The following is a 21,371-nucleotide window of genomic DNA, read 5'->3' on the forward strand; positions in this document are numbered from 1 at the left end:
ACAATGCTACTATCCTTTTTCCACACTTGTGCTTCAAAGTAGCACCATGATCTTTATGATAGAGAGTCTCTTGTTTTGTCACTTTCATATACTAGTGGGAATTTTTCATTTTAGAACTTGGCTTTTATATTCCAACGATGGGCTTCCTCAAATGCCCTAGGTCTTCGTGAGCAAGCAAGTTGGATGCACACCCACTAGTTTCTTTTGTTGAGCTTTCATACATTTATAGCTCTAGTGCATCCGTTGCATGGCAATCCCTACTCCTTGCATTAACATCAATCGATGGGCATATCCATAGCCCATTGATTAGCCTCGTTGATGTGAGACTTTCTCCTTTTTGTCTTCTCCACATAACCCCCCTCATTATATTCTATTCCACCCATAGTGATATATCCATGGCTCGCGCTCATGTATTGCGTGAAAGTTTATGAGTTTGAGATTACTAAAGTATGAAACAATTGCTTGGCTTGTCATCGGGGTTGTGCATGATGAGAGTATTCTTGTGTGACGAAAATGGAGCATGACTAAACTATATGATTTTGTAGGGATGAACTTTCTTTGGCCATGTTATTTTGAGAAGACATAATTGCTTAGTTAGTATGCTTGAAGTATTATTATTTTTATGTCAATATGAACTTTTGTCTTGAATCTTTCGGATCTGAATATTCATATCACAAGTAAGAAGAATTACATTGAAATTATGCCAACTAGCATTCCACATCAAAAATTATCTTTTTTATCATTTACCTACTCGAGCACGAGCAGGAATTAAGCTTGGGGATGCTTGATACGTCTCCAACGTATCTATAATTTTTTATTGCTCCATGCTATATTATCTACTGTTTTGGGCAATATTGGGCTTTATTATCCACTTTTATATTACTTTCAGGACTAACCTATTAACCGGATGCCCAGCCTAGATTTGTTGTTTTATGCCTATTTCAGTGTTTCGAAGAAAAGGAATATCAAACGGAGTCGAAACGGAACGAAATCAACTGGAGAAGTTATTTTTGGAAGGAAAGCCACCAGATAGGCTTACTCTACGTCCGAAGATACGGGAGCTGGCCACGAGGGTGGGGGGCGCGCCCACCCCCCTAGGGCGCACCCCCCTGCCTCGTGGGGCCCCCTTGGCTCCTCCAGCGTACTTCCTGCACCCATATATATCGTCGTACCCTAAAACTTTCAGAACAGAGATTAGATCGGGAGTTCCGCCGCCAGAAGCCTCCGTAGCCACCAAAAGTCAATCGGGACCCTGTTCCGGCACCCTGCCGGAGGGGGGATCCCTCACCGGTGGCCATCTTCATCATCCCGGCGCTCTCCATGACGAGGAGGGAGTAGTTCTCCCTTGGGGATGAGGGTATGTACCAGTAGCTATGTGTTTGATCTCTCTCTCTCTCTCGTGTTCTTGAGGTGATACGATCTTGATGTATCACGAGCTTTGCTATTATAGTTGGATCCTATGTTTCTCCTCCCCCTATTCTCTCTTGTAATGAATTGAGTTTCCCCTTTGAAGTTATGTTATCAGATTGAGTCTTTAAAGATTTGAGAACACTTGAATTATGTCTTGCGTGGGATAACCGTGGTGACAATGGGTTATTCTATTGATCCACTTGATGTATGTTTTGGTGATCAACTTGCGGGTTTCGTGACATTGGGAACCTCTGCATAGGGGTTGGCACACGTTTTCGTCATGATTCACCGGTAGAAACTTTGGGCACTCTTTAAGGTCCTTTGTGTTGGTTGAATAGATGAATATGAGATTGTGTGACGCATATCGTATAATCATACCCACAGATACTTGAGGTGACATTGGAGTATCTAGGTGACATTAGGGTTTTGGTTTATTTGTGTCTTAAGGTGTTATTCTAGTACGAACTCTAGGGCTATTTGTGACACCTATAGGAATAGCCCAACAGATTGATTGGAAAGAATAACTTTGAGGTGGTTTCATACCCCACCATAATCTCTCTGTTCGTTCTCCGCTATTAGTGACTTTGGAGTGACTCTTTGTTGCATGTTGAGGGATAGTTATGTGATCCAATTATGTTAGTATTGTTGAGGGAACTTACACTAGCGAAAGTATGAACCCTAGGCCTTGTTTCCTAGCATTGCAATACCGTTTACGCTCACTTTTATCACTTGCTACCTTGCTGTTTTTATAATTTCAGATTACAAATACCTTTATCTACTATCCATATACCACTTGTTTCACCATTCTTCGCCGAACTAGTGCACCTATACAATTTACCATTGTATTGGGTGTGTTGGGGACACAAGAGACTCTTTGTTATTTGGTTGTAGGGTTGCTTGAGAGAGACCATCTTCATCCTACGCCTCCTACGGATTGATAAACCTTAGGTCATCCACTTGAGGGAAATTTGCTACTGTCCTGCAAACCTCTGCACTTGGAGGCCCAACAACGTCTACAAGAAGAAGGTTGTGTAGTAGACATCACTATATTGCCGCTATAGTTTAACGGTTGGGCTATCAAATGAGCTCCAAATGCGATGAAACTTGGTGGGCAGCGTACTGACAACAAAACAACACCGCACGCCAACTTTCAGCCCATTCCGAGAACATTTTACGGTCACTTATAAAATACTATTTCGGAGGGGCCGCGGCCGCGTGCAAGTGTGTTTGAGCTCAGAATGGACAACGGAGAGAACGTGGAGACCGGGACGGATGCAAGTTTGAAAACATTATGATGCAATGCGGATGATGACATGGCAAGATGCAACACGCAAGCGAATAACAAGGCAACAACAGCGAATAACTGGAAGACACCTAGCGCAACGGTCTCAGGGTGTCACAACACTCCACCACTACAAGAGGATCTCGTCCCGAGATCTAGGATGGCACCGGAGAGAAAACGGAAGAGGAAGAGGTAAAACAAAGTTGCTTCTTTGACAAACGAGTGAAACCAAAGAACCTTGTGAGGTTGAACAAATTGAGAGAAAGAATACAACGAAGATGACCAAAGTTGAAAACACTCCGATAGAAAAGAGGAACACAGAACATTACTAGAACCTTGTAGGTTGAAAGACATAAGAAAAGGGTTGGAGTGGACAAGAAGTACATGCAAGCACTCCGGTTGAAACGAGATGTACAAGGAACGATAAAGGTCAATTACGACAACACTCCGGTTGAAACAAGATAGAGAAGGAATAACAATGATATAATTTGGACAGCACTCCGACTGTAAATGGAAGGAATTGAACATGAACTTGACAAGATGAGAGGATTCTTGATGAAATCAACAACACATTGCCTCTGGAACTACTGAAAGAATGGCACAATGGGTAAGAAAGATTTCAGGCAGCACTCCGGTTGAGAAGGGAGCTAAAACTTTATAAGATGAGAGAACTTGAATGGAGGACACGACACTCCGGTTGAATGGATAAGCACGAAAAGAATACGGTCCTCACAATTCGGGATGATGAGTGAAGAGAGCAACATCACAAAGCCTCCGGAACAAAAGCATAGAAGCTAGATTGTTTGGATAAAAGAATGGAGTTGCAAATGCCAACTTCTGCCACAAATGAGCTTGGAAGGCACCCTCAAGAAGGTTATAACGGAGTTGTTGGGAAACCAACAACGAAAAGAGTAAGCTTGTTGTGGGCTTATGGAAAACATCTTGAAATCTTGAGGTGAAATTCTGCCACATACGAAAAACGATAGGTTGGGTTGATATGAACAAGGAGACGAGAAACTTATTTCGCCGAGAGGATAAATGAAGAACTTGGTTCATTTATGAGCACCATAAATAGCAGCAATCCTTAGGGAAAGCTTTAGGTGAAATATAACCCAATATACCTCCAATGAAGAGATTGATGGATTGAAAAGATGTCTTGAGCAAAGAGAAAATGATGGATTTAGATATGTCACTCTAGAAAACTTGTGAATCATGAAACACGAAGGGAAAAATTGTCAAGAGTGACATAACACCACCTCAAAAGATAAGGTAGAACGAATTGCACTTCGGAATGCAAGATGAAGAGAGCTTGAACTCCTCAAAACAAGACATGTGTTGAACACCATGTTTATTTTAGAGTATAACTTGGCAGATCAAAACTTCGAGGGAAATTTTGGCGAACAACTGAAGAATGAAAGGAATCCTTGATGAACCACCATGTAGAGTCTCCATGAAGAACTCCGGTAACAAAATGATGATAAAAAGAAAGAGAAGTTGACAACACAAGGTGAAGCCTTATAATGATTTAGATGGATCTCTGTGGTGATATAATTGCGAGAGCTTGGAACTCCGGGAAAGAAAATATGAAACAATTGAAAACCGAGAACTTGATGAGCCTCTGGAATAAGGAATTGAATTTACTCGATGAAACAAGAATAAGAATTACATTATGCTTATCCTTCACCAATTTAAATTGATGACAAGCAACGGATTTTTGCATACTACTTATTCTCATAGAAAGGATTAAGATAGATATGGCGCCAACTTGAAGAGGCCTTCAACGAACCACCGGTAGGATTTGGAAACAACGAATGAATTGATATGAAAACGAAGGAAAGAGAAACTTGAACAAACCACCATAAGAATTGAAAAAGAACGAAGAAAAAATAAAGAAACACCGGGAAGAATTAGAGAACGAATGAAGATACTTGAGGGGATTTAGATACAAGTGAACGAAGAGATCCCGAGCTTATTAGAGAAATTTGAATGATGCACCGGTAATATTTGGAGAACGAGAGCTGAAAGCTGGAATGAATAGTCCCGAAATGATGGCCTTCAGAGAATCAAGCTGAAAGACTCTTGAATTGCTCCGAATGGGTGAAAAGAATTCTCACAATCAAAAACAACTATGAGAGGATGGCATCAAGCTTGAATTACGCATCTTCAAGAGAACGAAGCAAGATTTAAGAGAAAATATTCTTCGGTCTTCAAATGTTGAGAATGATGATGAGAACCACCACTAAGAATTGTTTAGACACTCCGAGAGAATCAAAAGCAAAGAGGTTGAGCCAACGATGAAAGAATTTGAAAGATCTTGGAGGAAGACATATGGCTGATGATAATTCATTCTTACGTCGAACTTGGAGAAGAATTTGAGAGTAACTCCGGAAAAATTAGAAGAGTCAGGTAAGATCCTGGAAAAAGACTTGTGGGTTAGGGCCCACTCAAAAGAAACACCGTTGAACGATTTAAAAGATAGATTGCACCGGTTGAATTAAATGGCTTGAATGAGATAACAACCTCGAGATAGCTTAAACGAATTAGCAATGGAAACACGAATCTCCTGAGATATCTTCAGCACTACAGATATGAATAGAGAGAGATGAGCAATTAAGAGGTGCACCGATGTGAGAAAGCATTGTGAAATGAGGAAAGGGATAAGATTAACACCAAAATCTTGGATTCAATCCACCGAAGAAGACAAAGAATGAAGAATGACGAATTTGTAGAGCATCTTCATGAGAACCACTGTAACGCCCTGGATGCGGCTATATCTCCCATGTGTCGAAGCACGACTTAGAGGCATAACCGCATTGAAAGCAATGTTGCAAGTGAGGTAATCTTCACACAACCCATGTAATACATAAGGGAGAAAGATACATAGTTGGCTTACAATCGCCACTTCACACAATACATGAACAAAGCATTACATCATCCAGATACAATCAAGGTCCGACTACGGAACCAAAATAAAAGAAGACTACCCCAAATGCTACACAGATCCCCAATCGACCCCAACTGGGCTCCACTACTGATCAACTAGAACGAAACAACACAAATGACAAGATCTTCATCGAGCTCCTCCTTGAGCTTGGTTGCATCACCTGCACGGTCTCATCGGCACCTGCAAGTTGGTTTTGCAAGTATCTGTGAGTCATGGGGACTCAGCAATCTCACACCCTCACGATCAAGACTATTTAAGCTCATAGGTAAGGTAAAAGGTATGAGGTGGAGCTGCAGCAAGCGACTAGCATATATGGTGGCTAACATACGCAAATGAGAGCGAGAAGAGAAGGCAAAGCACGGTCGAGAAACTATGATCAAGAAGTGATCCTAGAACAACCTACGCCAAACATAACTCCAACACCGTGTTCACTTCCCGGACCCCACCGAGAAGAGACCATCACGGTTACACACGCAGTTGATGTATTTTAATTAAGGTCAACTTCAGGTTTTCTACAACCGGACATTGACAAATTCCCATCTGCCCATAACCGCAGGCACGGCATTCGAAAGTTCAAAACCCTGCAGGGGTGTCCCAACTTAGCCCATCACAAGCTCTCACGGTCGATGAAGGATATTCCTTCTCCCAAGACAATCCGACCAGGCTCGGCATCCAGGTTACAAGAAATCCTCGACAATGGTAAAACAAGTCCAACAACACCGCCCGAATGTGCCGACAAATCCCGATAGGAGCTGCATATATCTCGTTCTCAGGGCACACTCAGATGAGACTAGCTATGAGTAAAACCAACCCTCAAGTTTCCCCAAGGTGGCCCCGCAGGCAGCTCGGTTCGGACCAACACTTAGAGAAGCACTGGCCCGGGGGGGGGGGGGGGTTAAAATAAAGATGACCCTTGAGTCTGCAGAACCCAAGGGAAGGTGGTAGGTTGTTAGTGCAAATGGTAAAACCAAGGTTGGGCATTGCTGGAGGAGTTTTATTCAAGGCGAACTGTCAAGGGGTTCCCATTATAACCCAACCGCGTAAGGAACGCAAAATCCGGGAACATAACATCGATATGACGGAAACTAGGGCGGCAAGAGTGGAACAAAACACCAGGCATAAGGATGAGCCTTCCACCCTTTACCAAGTATATAGATGCATTAATTAAATAAGAGATATTGTGATATCCCAACAAAATATCCATGTTCCAAACATGGAACAAGCTCCAATCTTCACCTGCAACTAACAACGCTATAAGAGGGGCTGAGCAAAGCGGTGACATAGCCAAACAACGGTTTGCTAGGACAAGGTGGGTTAGAGGCTTGGTTTAACAATATGGGAGGCATGATAAGCAAGTGGTAGGTATCGCAGCATAGGCATAGCAAAAGAGCGAGCAACTAGCAAGCAAAGATAGAAGTGATTTCGAGGGTATGGTCATCTTGCCTGAGATCCCGCAAGGAAGAAGAACGAGTCCATGAAGAAGTCAAACAGACATAGTCGACCGGATCCTCACACACACGACGTTATCGGAACCAACCCGAAGAAGCAACACCGGAAAGAAGCAAACAACATAGTAAACAACCACGACATGAACATGGCATGATGGACAATCAAGTATGATGCATGTCCGGTTTAATGAAGCATGGCATGGTAAAGTGCTCAAGCAATCTTACAAATTAAGTGGAGCTCATTATGCAACGGAGTTGCATATTGAAGAAAACACCACATGACTTATTTAGTTCTCTCTCGTTTATGTACCCAACAATATTAAATGTTGTTAAACATGGCAAGAGGGTGAAGCAAAGAAAACTACCTATCTAATCAAGTTTAAATGAGGCTGGAAACAACAAACAACAAGTCCGGAAACTCCTCATGTGCATATTTTGGTTATGGTACTGTTCTGCCCTAAACACAATTTTAGAGTTATTAAACATGCAAGAAAAGTGCACCATGTTAAACTAGGCATTTTCCACCCCATTTACATATAAAGTTTATTAAAATCCAAGTTACGGTTATTTAGTTATGATTTAAAGCATTGCAGCATGGCATATGGACAAAAAATACACAAACAGAATTTTAAGCATTTCAAACATGGATGGAAAAGACATATTATGAAACTAGATGAAAAACTAAGCATATTTCATATATAAATTGTTTTAATCCGATGCACGGTTGAGAAGTTATTAAATGCATGAAGTATGAGGGTTTTTCTGCAAAACTGTTTAACTGGATAAAAGAACAAATTCGCAGACGCTGAAAAAAACACAAGCGGGCCGAAACTTAGGCGGCCCAACAGTGCAGGGGAGCTCGGGCTGGATCTGCTCTCACCATGGGCTCGGCCCGGTTCGGTGGGAAGAGGGAGGCCGACAGGGGGGGTGCGCAGCTGGGCCTCGCGCTAGGCCTGGGTGTGATCTGTCGCTGGCGCTCCAGACGAACAGGGAGGCGGGTCAACGCAGGGGCGCTCGGTCGTTCTCCTCGCTCGTACAGGAAGCAGAGGAAGAAGGGGAACAACGGCGAGGGAGAGACGGAGGCGCAGGGGATGGAGGGGCGCGGGACGGCGGCCTCCGGCGATGGGCGTGCTGAGAGCGCCGAAATCGGGCGCGGGCAACGCATCTTGAAGACGAGGGTGGCCATGGCGGGTGCCTCCGCAGGTCGACGGTGATGACGCGAGGGAAGGCCCTAGGCGGTGGAGGTCGTTCCCGGCGGCGGCTTGGCGTGCTCCCTGTTGCAGCGGAACATGGAGAAAGAGAGACGCGTGAGATAGAGAGAGAGAAGATAAAGAGGGGAACGGGCGTGGCGATGCTCATCTTTGGTGGCGAGCTCCTGCGGGCGCCGGCGGCAGCGGTCGGCGACGGCTTGCAGGGGGCTTGGCGGGGCTGTAGTCTCGACGTGGAGACCAAGAGGAGGTGGCCTCGGGCATGAGCAAGGGATCGAGGGGAAGGCTCGGATGGAGTCTGGTTGGTTTGGTACTAAAAACGAGGGAAGGATAGAGGCTGGCTGCGGGCTTGGATCCCGAGGAAGATTTTTGGAGCAGCGGCGGCGGGGAGGGACAAACCTCCTATGTTTTAGGGTTAGGCTAGATTAGGAGAGGTTGGGCTATAAATATAAGGAAAAGAGGGAGATTGGATCATCCGATCGAAATCGGACAGTTCAGAAAGAATAGGCTAGGGAGTCCAAATAATAAAACGGTGACATTTTATAGATGTTAGGGGATGATCCGGACACAGCGGTAACGACTGTCCGGGTCGGGTCCGGGACAGATTTCGGACGCGCGCGGGAGGAGGTCCGCGGACTGACGAGAGAGGTTAGGTAGGGCCTGGCGGTGAGAGGTAGTGCAGAAGGCAAAGGGCTGAGAAGATAGAAGAGGAGAGGCCCGGCGACTGTTTTCGGAGACCGAAAACATCCGACGTGTGCCCGGCTATAATGCCGCTATAGTTTAACGATTGGGCTATCAGACGAACTCCGAATGCGATGAAACTTGACAGACGGTCTATCTACACTATAATAAGACCACACGCCAACTTTCATCCCATTCCGAGAACATTACCCGGCCACTTATAAAATACTATTTCGGACATGCCGCGGGCGCGTGCAAGTGTGTCTGGGCTCAGAACGGACAACGGACGGAACTTGGAGACCCGGACTAATGCAAGTTTTCGAAAACATGCAGATGCAATGCGGATGATGCCAAGGCGATATGCAACACGCAAGCGAAAGACAAGGCAACAACAATGAATAACTGGAAGACACCTGGCGCGTCGGTCTCGGGGCGTCACAACCACCGGGTAAGAACATTGATTGAAAAGAATGAAGAAACTTCACATGAATAAAATGGATACTTGATTAATACACCTGATTCCTTGAAGAAAAAAGGGGTGGGTGGGCGAGAAAACAAAGGCAACTTGGGGACAGATGAAACGAACAACATTGGAAAAAACCGAGAGGTGATCTTGCGGATGTTGAAATGATCGGATGCACTTGAAGAGAAACACGCCGGCTGAAAAGGATTGACATGACAATCTCGATTATCACGAAGGATTAATATTCACATAGAAATGTGAGAACACCGCTTAAGAAAATGCATGGATTCAACACTCGACATCGAAGCAACTCGAATACCACAACTCAAAACAAAACAAAGAATTGGCTTGCAAAATAAGCCGGAATCAAACATATGATAGATCCCATATCGTATCATGTGTCTGATGGAAAGATATCCTACGATATACTTGAATTCCCACTTATAAACTCCCGAAACTTTCTGGTTATGCAATCAGATGTTGGGGATACATGGGAAGCATAATATCTCACCCAAACTAACAATTTCTACATCCAGCTGTATCCATCCTTCAACACATAATCAAGAAACCTTTGAAAATCAATTACCTCACCCTTTGAAAAGCATTCGTTATACGAGTTATGGCAATATTCCCGAACTCCCGCCCTAGTACTGGGTGGCGTCGAGGTTATCTCACCAACAACTGCATAAAAGAGATTTTCGATGTCAGCGAACTCAGGTATTCCAGAAATGCAACGATAAAATTGTGACGACAACGCCTCAAAGCTCAACTCCTCGGGACACTGCTACAACCCTTAAATGTCAGGAGGCATCGAGAACAATTTTCTCGTCACAAAACTATCGGAACGATTCCAAGATACCCACGTGATCCTAAAAAAAAATCATGAAATTTAAAACAAAACAGAAGCGAGCCAACTCACCTCCAAAATGCTCCCCCGATTGCAAGCTTCGTCGGCCGTCGGATCTGTCCCTCTGGCTCGCTGCACCGTTGGATCTTCACTTTCAGTTAAATCGTTTTTCACCTCCGAGTCATTTTCCTTGCCCAATGACGAGGGGCTGGTCTCACGCTTGTGTTGGCTGGGTCAACTGTGCCCATGTGCGAGGGGATTTGCCAATCCGCTCGCCGCGCCTCACCCCAAGTCCCCAGGCCCCAACCCCGCCGCACAAACCCTAGACTCCCCAAGCCCACAGGCCACAGCTTCCCATTCCTCTCTCCTCCGTCCTCCCTATGACCACGCCGCTGGGAGGAAGCGGTCGTTCGTGGCTCCATACCGCTGTCGGGGTGCCGTGCAAGAGGTCAGGGGCCGCCACCACCGTGAGCCAGGACGAAGCGGACGCCCTTTGCGAGCCTCCGGGCAGGAAGCCGACGGCGAGTACGCCATTAACAAGCCGCCAAGAGGACCCACCGGCCAGTCCCCTGTCGCCGAGCAAGGGCCGCCCGTTGCGTCGTCGTGGGAGGAGGCGCACAGAGGAGCAGCGGAGGAGGAGATGAGGACACGCCCCCGGACTCCCTATTTCCTTTTGGTCGCACCTTCCCTGAGGCGTCTCTCTCTCTTGGGCAGCTTCCATACAAGATTTGGATGAGGAAAAGGAGACCCGATGCGGGGCAACGACGAGCGCCGGTGAGCTAGCTGGACAGGTGCCGGGCCCATGGGCGCGATTGGGGAGCTGCGCACACATCCATCGACGGCGAGCACATCGAACGGCCACACATCAAGGTGAACTTCACCCAATCTCTCTCTCTATATATATGATCGTTAGGTTAATAGTACTCCAGAGAAAATTTCATTTCTATGTTCTTCAGAGTAGAGGTCGGTTCATGTTAAATTTGTCTAAGCCACACATATGGTATTACAAGTCGATTGATTGTAGGTACTTTGACTTTAGAAGGGACACTTGCCCCTTTGGCGGTCGATGTTTTTACAAGCTATACATATGCTGTTCTCGTTTCAGATTTTGCAAAGATTTTCTGAAATGTGCTTCTATTCTTCACTCAGGGTTATCTTATTTTGTGTGTTAGCCTCTGGTAAATTATGTATTCTTTGCAGCACAACAGTTCTTAACGAAACTTTTTACATAATAGAGACAATTAGTTTTTGAATAGATTTCAATGTTGGTTGCTATCTTTGTTTAATGTTGATTTGGAGCATGCAGAGGTCTCATCTCATGTAATCACGCCCTGCCGTTTAGTGATTGACCATTTTGTTTCTATTTTTCAGAGGGCAAGGGAAGCTTGCGCTACTTTTTGGAAGTTAAAGGTTGGGCTTGCGCATTGAGTGACGGCGTTGGGACTGGAGGAGCACAAGGATCCTCGTATGCCTCTATCTTTTAGATGTCTGTACGCCTTTCTGATTCTGGACTTAAAAATGTATGCAGGTTCATATAATACTTACCTTTCTTGCTCTATTTGCAAATATTTGTTGGTTAAAACTCCTTTTCTCCTCACATCAAAGTACTTTAGTCTTCACATCATTTTTGCAGAACTGTTCTAATTAACAACTTCCGGCAAATGCCTTCTGCTAAGGAACATGTGATTGTTTTGTAGTTGGCATCATTTTCTACCATGAAGTTGGCTGCCAAACATTGTTGAGACTAATATTCATCCGAAAATTTGTAACTAGCGGCAATTCATCCAATTCTTTGGATAATTCTTGAATTCACATGTCTTACTATTTACTTGCTAGAGAAGCACAATAATACATTTTTTGACATGCAGTTCTTTTCCAGCTCTTCGGGGTTGTTACGGCCATGCACCAATATATAAATAAATCTACTTAAGCTGTCTGAGCCGCAAGAATGGACATTTAAATAACTCCAGAACATTGGGTACATGGAGTTCAGATTTGCAGAAGAGCAACCTCCAGATGATTATGTAGTAGATCTTGCAGGTCATCATCTTTTCAATCTTGTTTTGCTTAATTTGTACATGATGGATGCGGGGCTTACTTAAATTCTACTTTACAGAAATATGTTATTCTGAAAAGCACATAATTTCTGGAGAATATCTTTATGAGGGATGGGAGCCAAAGTTAGTCTAGCATCTTCTCATTGTTGGCTACAAATTATACACGATACACTGGAAACACATATATTATGTTCATTAAGTCAAAGGTAAATCCCTATTTAAGTAGATGAGAATGACAAATTGGGAAGCTACTGCACCTATGAATGTGTAAATTGTGAACTAAAACTTGTCAATTGTCAGTAACTTCATAGCTGCCGATGATAAGTCGTGCAAATAATTCGTCATATATAGTTTCAACTAACACCTCTACATAAGACCGACAATATTAAGTTTTCTGCAATCAGTGCTAGCTTAGGTGATGTGGAACGTTAAGAGTAGCTGAATGGTATGTTCATCAAAGCCATGCTTTGTAAAATAGGGACTGTCAGATGCCCTTGGAATATAGCCATTGTAATTTGACCCATGTAATGAACTGTGCAAAATAACATATATGGTGCTTCTTTTCTCCTTGCTTTCAATAGTCATATGAACATGCCCCCAACTTGATTGATTAGAAAGTTTATTTTGTTCGGCAGTTTATTTTGGTTTTCATTGTCAAAGTTTCTTCAGTTATTCTCCTCGTTATATGGATGATGGCGTGACATCTTCCTGTCAGTATGCATCTGAATCGTTGTATGAGTTGGAAACCGAACATATGTGGATAACTTCGTGTATGAATCAGAGTTAGTACTTAGTCGGTTTTCGCTCGGTCGATAATTAACTGGCAATTCTCTTCTTAATTAATTGACGAGTCAAATCTTTTGCCTCCATTTCGAAAAAAAGAGTTAGTACTTAGTCGGTGCTTACATTGTTTGCATTTTTATCAGGGCACTCATTATTTTTGTATCTGGTGAAATGTTTTAATGGTGCCATATAGCACAAGCAATGATTATGTGCCTGTGTGCTGCTTCATCAAATGTATTTAGAAATTTGGTGTCTAAGCAGTTGTTATCTAGTGATGTTTCAGCATTGGTACTATCGTTTGGAATCATGATTTGGATTTTCTTTTCATCTTTTTAGGTTTCCAAGTATGCCACTCTCTTGGTGGTGGTACTGGATCAGGCATGGGTACACTTTTGGTATCAAAGATCAGGGAGGAGTACCCTGGCGCATGATGCTAACATTCTCTGTTTTCCCTCACCGGAAGTATCTGATATGTGGTTGAACCTTACAATGCCACTCTTTCGGTCCATCAGTTGGTTGAGAATGCAGATGAGTGCATGGTTCTTGAGAATGAGGCCCTTTATGACATCTGTTTCAGGACTCTCAAGCTGACCACTCCGAGTTGTAAGCGAAATCTGTACCTTCTTATTGTTATTTTCTACAGATGAATATGAGCATGATGTCAAGTGGATCTTCATAATTCTGAATATTTGTAACTGCATGTTATTATATGCTTGATAACACAAATATTAATGCATACTTTCTATTCACAACCGTAAAATTGGAAAATGATGTAGTTCATTGGCTTGCTTTTTCTATAATGTCTGTCCAAACTATTCCTGTAGTGCAGTTTTGGTATTCTTAGACATGATCTGAAACTCTAAATGGATTCTTGTGCTTGAGTTATTTGCTCAGGGCTTTCATTTATATGCACTTGTATTTCGGTTTCAATGTGATGCATGCTTATTGCCAAAGGACCTCCCATTGCTTATATCCTACCAGTATAGCCATGCTCCCCGTCACATTATCTGTTGAAAGTGCCTCCCCATGGTGTTGTTCGTCAAAAGCTTTCTTCCTCTTTCTTTCGAAATTACAGGAGTTGTTGCGCAAAAGTACATGGTTTTTCCTTCAAGATGTGTAGTTTTGTAATATACAATAGTTCTGACCTGAACTCTGCTGACCAAAAAAATATATACCTCATTACTCTATGATGCACTAACACTTTTTTAGAGTCTGAGGTTGCTTTGGCCTAATGAAGGGTATGCAGAGCAATGCCTCTGCCTTAGTTCAAGAGAGCAAGGCAGGCAACAAGGGGGAGGGTCTGGCCGAAGTCAAGAAACAAGAGAACTTGACACCGACCTAGAGAAACTCTATGTAGCAGACCTTCGCCGGAGAGATGGCGGAACTGCAATTGTCAAGTGCCTCCGGTGTACACGCTTTGTTGTCTTGTTTATCCTTCCATGTGGAAATTTGGCTTGTCAGATTTGCATCGACTGTGGAAACCTCCTGGTGCACTATCCAGTTGTAGTTCCCTTTCATGTAATTGTCTTCCCCCCAAGTAAATGTATAACTATGATCTCACATGTTGTCTCTACCCTGTTTATGAGGAAACAATTGGACTAATAGGTATAATAATTTGGTGTTGGGAAAAAAGATGGAATGCTCATTGACTTTTTTTCTTTTGCACCGTACAATGTACCTTTACTTTTTAAGTGAAGATCCTTATGTATGCCTAAATCATATCTAAAACTTAGAGCTATAAAAGTAAAACGAAGAATTTCAAAACATTTCAGGTGTTTGCTTCTGTCAATACAAAATACTTCTAAAACTGCAGCTTCATTTGTTGGTATGACATACTCTCTGTAAAAACGTTTTTGGGATTCAAATTGCAAAACAAAAACGTCTTATATAAATGTAGAGGGAGTACATGAGAAGCTCTGATTGGGTTGTAGCCATAGTTCTTTATGTCCATTGTGTGATGAGAATACCATGCTTTAATTAATTATCGCATGGCTTCTCAATAATAAAAATAGCTTCCTGATGTATGATAGCAATGCATATGTAAAAAAATAGACTTTAGGATTTTTTAGATGGCCATAAGTTTCCCATGTTTGATGTTTTTTTTTTACTTTTTCAAAATCGGCCGATGCTGGTGAGAATGGCATCGCCTGTCTGGTAGTCTCCGACACTTCTGTTTCATCATATATGTGATGTTTCCATTTTACTTTGTTCTTTAATTTTTGGTTCTGTGAGATTAAGATCTATACTTAGCAATATGTTTAATCTGATGTTATTTATGCATATGATGTCGATTTGATTTTAGGAAAAGTTTTTTCATGTTGAATGTTTTCTTCCTTTGTCAAATCTTTGTGGTTTTACATGGTCTTTGCACTTGCTCAAACATAAAGTTACTATAAAAATGCAATTTCAATGCGCACATGGTTTTAGGTGGGACTCTACGCGAAAACTTTTAGTGAGTACTGCATTGGTCTAACTGCTGAAATATCACGCTTTGGAAAAAAAGGCAAAAATGTTTTACGACCGAAGCATGGGAAGTATAGACCAAAGAATGTAGTTTACAATTTCTCTATTTTGTTAGATCAGCTAAGGTGTTGATTTGTTGCTTCATGTCAGCGATGTATGTTCCCAAACTTAGAAAAATGAGAAGGATTTGTAATTAACATTTAGCACTACATGTTGCCACTGGGTCATTTTGCCATGTAATGTTCTTATAAATATATTTTTTAACTCAGATTTCTCAGCGTGATAACCATATTTTCAACTAAAAAAAGCTTCCTTAATTGGTCTATACATTTTATACAAATATTATTTTTTTCAAACTCAGATTTCTCAGCATGATAAACATATTTTCAATATAGCATGATTTAACACATGGCCTTTCTACTACCAATATTGAATATGTCCTTGCAAAATGAAACTATTTTCAACAACAACATGGCTTTAGTGGGTCTCTGTGCCATTTGGCGCAACGGGTCAACTAGTTTGAGGAAAGAACAGTCAAAACTCTACGTCAGGAGGCCTCACCAGAGCGACGAAAGGACTGAGGAGTAAAAAGAATCCTACTCTCCGATATATATAATCCTAAGACTCAAAACATTTTGTTCTAGACTCAACAACGTCAGCGATTCGATCAAGTAGGGGGCTCCTAAGTCGGGGAAGGCTCTGATTACCAACTTGTAACACCCACAATGCGGCTATATCTCCCACGTGTCGGGGCACGACTTAGAGGCATAGCTGCATGGTAGGCATGTCGCAAGAGGGGTAATCTTTACACATCCCATGTACTGAATAACAAAGGGATAAAGAGTTGGCTTACAATCGCCACTTCACACAATACATAAATAATCCATACATCATCCAAAATACAATCAAAGGTCCGACTACGGAACCAAAATAAAGAAAGACAACCCCAAATGGTAGATCCCTGATCGTCCCAACTGGGCTCCACTACTGGTCAACGGGAAATGAAACAAAACAATGAACAAGATCTTCATCGAGCTCCCACTTGAGCTCGGTTGCGTCACCTGCTCTGGCATCATCGGGACCTGCAACTGTTTGGAAGTATCTGTGAGTCACGAGGACTCAGCAATCTCACACCCTCGCGATCAAGACTATTTAAGCTTATGGGTAGGAAAGGGTAGTGAGGTGGAGCTATAGCAAACACTAAGCATATAAGGTGGCTAACTTACGTAAATAAGAGCGAGAAGAGAAGCAACGCAACGGTCGAGACGCTAGAAGTGATCCTGAAACTACTTACGTTCAAACATAACACAAGAACCGTGTTCACTTCCCGGACTCCGCCGGAAAGAGGCCATCACGGCTACACACGCGGTTGATGAATTTTAATTAAGTCAAGTGCCAAGTTCTCTACAACCGGACATTAACAAATTCCCATCTGCCACATAACCGTGGGCACGGCTTTCGAAAGTTCAAAACCCTGCAGGGGTGTCCCAACTTAGCCCATCACAAGCTCTCATGGTCAATGAAGGATATTCCTTCTCCCGGGAAGACCCGATCAATCTCGGAATCCCGGTTACAAGACATTTCGACAATGGTAAAACAAGACCAACAAAGCAGCCCGGATGTGCCGACAAATCCCGATAGGAGCTGCACATATCTTGTTCTCAAGGCACACCGGATGAACACTACGTACAACTAAAACCTACCCTCAAGTTTCCCCTAGGTGGCGCTGCAAGTGGCTCTGTTTTGGACCAACACTCAGAGGAGAACTGACCCGGGGGGTTAAAATAAAGATGACCCTCGGGCTCCGGAAACCTAAGGGAAAAAGGCTAGGTGAGGCAAATGCAAAACCAAGGTTGGGCCTTGCTGGAGGATTTTTATTCAAAGCGAACTATCAAGGGGTTCCCATAACACCCAACTGCGTAAGGAACGCAAAATCAAGGAACATCACACCGGTATGACAGAAACTAGGGCGGCAAGAGTGGAACAAAACACCAGGCATAAGGCCGAACCTTCCACCCTTTACCAAGTATATAGGTGCATTAAAGTAAATAAGATATAATAATGATATCCCAACAAATCCATGTTCCAAACATGGAACAAACTTCAACTTCACCTGCAACTAGCAATGCTATAAGAGGGGCTGAGCAAAGCGGTAACATAGCCAAACAACGGTTTGCTAGGAAAGGTGGGTTAGAGGCTTGACATGGCAATATGTGAGGCATGATATAGCAAGTGATAGGTATCACGGCATAGCAATAGAGCGAACAACTAGCAAGCAAAGATAGAAGTGATTTTGAGGGTATGGTCATCTTGCTTGAAATCCCGCAAGGAAAAAGAACGAGTCCATGAAGAAGACAACCGGACGTAGTCGAACGAATCCTCACAAGCGCGACGTTATCGAAACCAACCCGAAGAAGCAACACCGGAAAGAAGCAAACAACATGGTAAACAACCATCACATAAGCATGGCATGATGCACAACCAAGTATGATGCATGTCCGGTTTAATGATACATGGCATGGCAAAGTGCACAAACAATCCTACAAATTAAGTGGAGCTCAATATGCAATGAGTTGCATATTGACGGAACACCACATGACTTATTTAGTTCACTCACGGTTAGGTACTCAACAATATTAAATGTTGTTAAACATGGCAAGAGGTGAAGCATATGAAAACTACCTATCTAGGCAAATTTAAATGAGGCCGAAAATAACAAACAACAATTCCGGTAAATCCCCACATGCAATATTTTGAATTTGGTACTAATCTGCCCTAAACACAATTTTAGAGTTATTAAACATGCAAAGTAATGCCACCATGTAAAACTATGCATTTTTCTACCCCATTTACATATAAAGTTTGTTAGGTTTGGAGCTACGATTATTTAGTTATGAATTAAATCATTTTAGCATGGCATTGGAGCAAATTAAAGCGAACAGCAACTTAAAAATTTCACACATGCATGAAAGTTGGATATTGTGAAACTAGATGAAATTCTAGTCAATTTTCATATATAAATCATTTTAATCCGATGCACGGTTGTGGCGTTGTTAAATGCATGATCATGAAGGGGTTTTCTGTAAAACTGGTGGTCTATGAATAATGCTAAAACCGCAGAGAAAAAAACAGATATGGGCCAAAACTGGCTGGCCCAACAGGTAAAAAAACAAGAGGGGGGCATTGGGGTGTGGCCTCACCATGGGCCTTGGCCCGGCCGGATCTTGGGCTGGCGGAGGTAGACGGAGCTGGGCCTCGGGTTGGGTCGCGGCCCACCTGGACGCCGATGCGGAGGGAGACGGGATCGGCGCTCCTCCCGATCCGAACTACGCACGGTGGCGCTCGCCGGTAAGGGCGACGGGGATGGCAAGGTCGGAGGCGGATCCGACGGGGGAAAGCAGAAGAGGCGGCGGACGGCTCGAAGAGGCCGGATCTGGGTCAAGGAGCCCAGATCCGGGGCAGAGCAGAGCGGGTCGAGGCTCTGGCGACGCCCTCCGGTGGCGGCGCTGCAAGGAACAGAGGGAGTGAGGCAGGGAGAAAGAGAAGAGAGAGGAAGGAGCAGGGCGCGGGCAAGAGGACCTTGGTCCGGCGGGGTTGCCGCGGTCGCCGGCGGCGTGGTAGAAGTCCAGCGGGGTCGAGGTCTTGCGGGGTGTGGCTCCGGTGAGGAACCGGCCAGCGGCGGCGCTGCGCGCTGGAGAGAGGCGCGGGAGCCAGGGGCGCTGGGCGGGCGGTTCGGGCCCGATTCGGCCCGGGCGGGCCGGTTGCGGGATGCGGCGGGTCACAGTGTTGGAAGGGGGTAGGGGGCGCGTGGCAGTTGTGGATAGGGTGAGGAGGCCGCTGGCGGCGGCACTGATGATTGGGCGGCGCGGAAAATGAGGAGGATGGCTGCTGCCCAAAATGGCAAGGGGAGAGGTTTAAATAGGAAAGGGGGGGTTATGATTAGGGTTAGGAGGGGTTTTTTGGAGCGTTTCGGAGCCTCCGATCATGATCGTGCGGCTCTGGACAGAGGGGGAACTAGGTGGGGTTTGTGGGCTGTGTAGGAGAGGTCTCAGGCCGAGAAGAGCGAGATGGAAATGCAGCCCGGCAAGGTTTCCGGAGACCGGAAATGTCCGACGTTAGACAAGCTATATTGCCGCTATAGTTTAACGGTTGGGCTATCAAACGAGCTCCGAATGCGATGAAACTTGGCAGGCGGCCTACTGACAAAAAAATAACACCACACACCAACTTTCATCCCATTCTGAGAACATTTTCCGGTCACTTATAAAATACTATTTTGGAGGGGCCGCGGGCGTGTGCAAGTGTGGTTGAGCTCAGAACGGACAACAGAGAGAACGAGGAGACCGGGACAGATGCAAGTTTGAAAACATGATGATGCAATGCGGATGATGACATGGCAAGATGCAACACGCAAGCGAATAACAAGGCAACAACAGCGAATAACTGGAAGACACCTGGCGCAATGGTCTCGGGGCGTCACACCCAAAGCTAGACCCAAGCCTGAAACTGAGTGCTTCTAACTACAAAGGAAATGATCACTGGAAGTGGAACTACCCTAGATACTTGGTGGATAAAGAGGATGGCAAAAGTGAACAAAATTATATTTGATATACATGTTATTGATGTGTACTTTACTAGTGTTTATAGCAAACCCTCGGTATTTGATGCTGGTTCAATTGCTAAGAATAGTAACTCGAAAACACGAGTTGCAAGATAAACAAGACTAGTTAAGGACAAGGTGACAATGTGTATTAGAAATGATTCCAAGGTTGATAAGATCACCATCGCACACTCCTTTTTACCTTCAGGATTAGTGTTGAACCTAAAATAAATGTTGTTTGGTGTTTGTGTTGAGCATGAATATGATTGGATCATGTTTATTGCAATACAGTTATTCATTTAAGTCAAAGAATAATTGTTGTTCTGTTTACATGAATAAAACCTTCTATGGTCATACACTTAATATAAATGATTTATTGAATCACGATCGTAGTGACACACATATTCATAATATTGATACCAAAAGATACAAAGTTGATAATGATAGTGCAACATATTTGTGGCACTGCCGTTTAGGTCATATTGGTGTAAAGCGCGTGAAGAAACTCCATGCTGATGGGCTTTTGGAATCACTTGATTATGAATCACTTGATGCTTGCGAACCATGCCTCATGGGCAAGATGACTAAGACTCCGTTCTCCGGAAAAATGGAGCGAGCAACTGACTTACTGGAAATAATACAGACTGATGTATGCGATCCGATGAGTGTTGAGGCTCGTGGCGGGTATCGTTATGTTCTGACCTTCACAGATGATTTGAGCAGATATGGGTATATCTACTTGATGAAGCATAAGTCTGAAACATTTGAAAAGTTCAAAGAATTTCATAGTGAAGTGGAAAATCATCATAACAAGAAAATAAAGTTTTTTACGATCTGCTCGTGGAGATGAAATATTTGAGTTATGAGTTTGGTCTTCATTTGAAACAATATGGAATAGTTTCGCAACTCACGTCACCTAGAACACCACAACATAATGGTGTGTCCGAACGTCATAACCGTACTTTATTAGATATGGTGTGATCTATGATGTCTCTTACCGATTTACCACTATTGTTTTGGGGTTATGCAATAGAGATAGTTGCATTCACGTTAAATTGGGCACCATCTAAATCCGTTGAGACGACACCATATGAACTGTGGTTTGGCAAGAAACCTAAGTTGTCGTTTCTTAAAGTTTGGGGCTGCGATGCTTATGTGAACAAGCTTCAACCTGATAAGCTCGAA

General features: G+C 43.6%; 1 long non-coding RNA gene across 5 annotated transcripts; it reads left to right on the forward strand.

The window, feature by feature from the left end:
• The first annotated feature begins 10,529 nt into the window (after positions 1-10,529).
• Positions 10,530-14,683, forward strand: LOC125552722 (uncharacterized). 5 transcript variants are annotated; one of them, XR_007303762.2, is made up of 5 exons: positions 10,530-11,153; positions 11,655-11,748; positions 12,152-12,323; positions 12,400-12,546; positions 13,460-14,683. It is a non-coding gene; the product is annotated as an uncharacterized LOC125552722 (long non-coding RNA). The 5 variants fall into 5 exon arrangements; XR_007303761.2 differs by having other exon boundaries at positions 10,532-11,153; positions 12,163-12,323; XR_007303760.2 differs by lacking the exon at positions 12,400-12,546 and having other exon boundaries at positions 10,536-11,153; positions 12,163-12,323; positions 13,460-13,726; positions 14,361-14,683.
• The last annotated feature ends 6,688 nt before the right edge of the window (positions 14,684-21,371 follow it).

The sequence above is a fragment of the Triticum urartu genome, chromosome 4A, assembly GCF_056163025.1.
Source record: "Triticum urartu cultivar PI428250 chromosome 4A, HENAU_Tu73, whole genome shotgun sequence".
In the NCBI taxonomy this organism is placed as follows: Eukaryota; Viridiplantae; Streptophyta; class Magnoliopsida; order Poales; family Poaceae; genus Triticum; species Triticum urartu.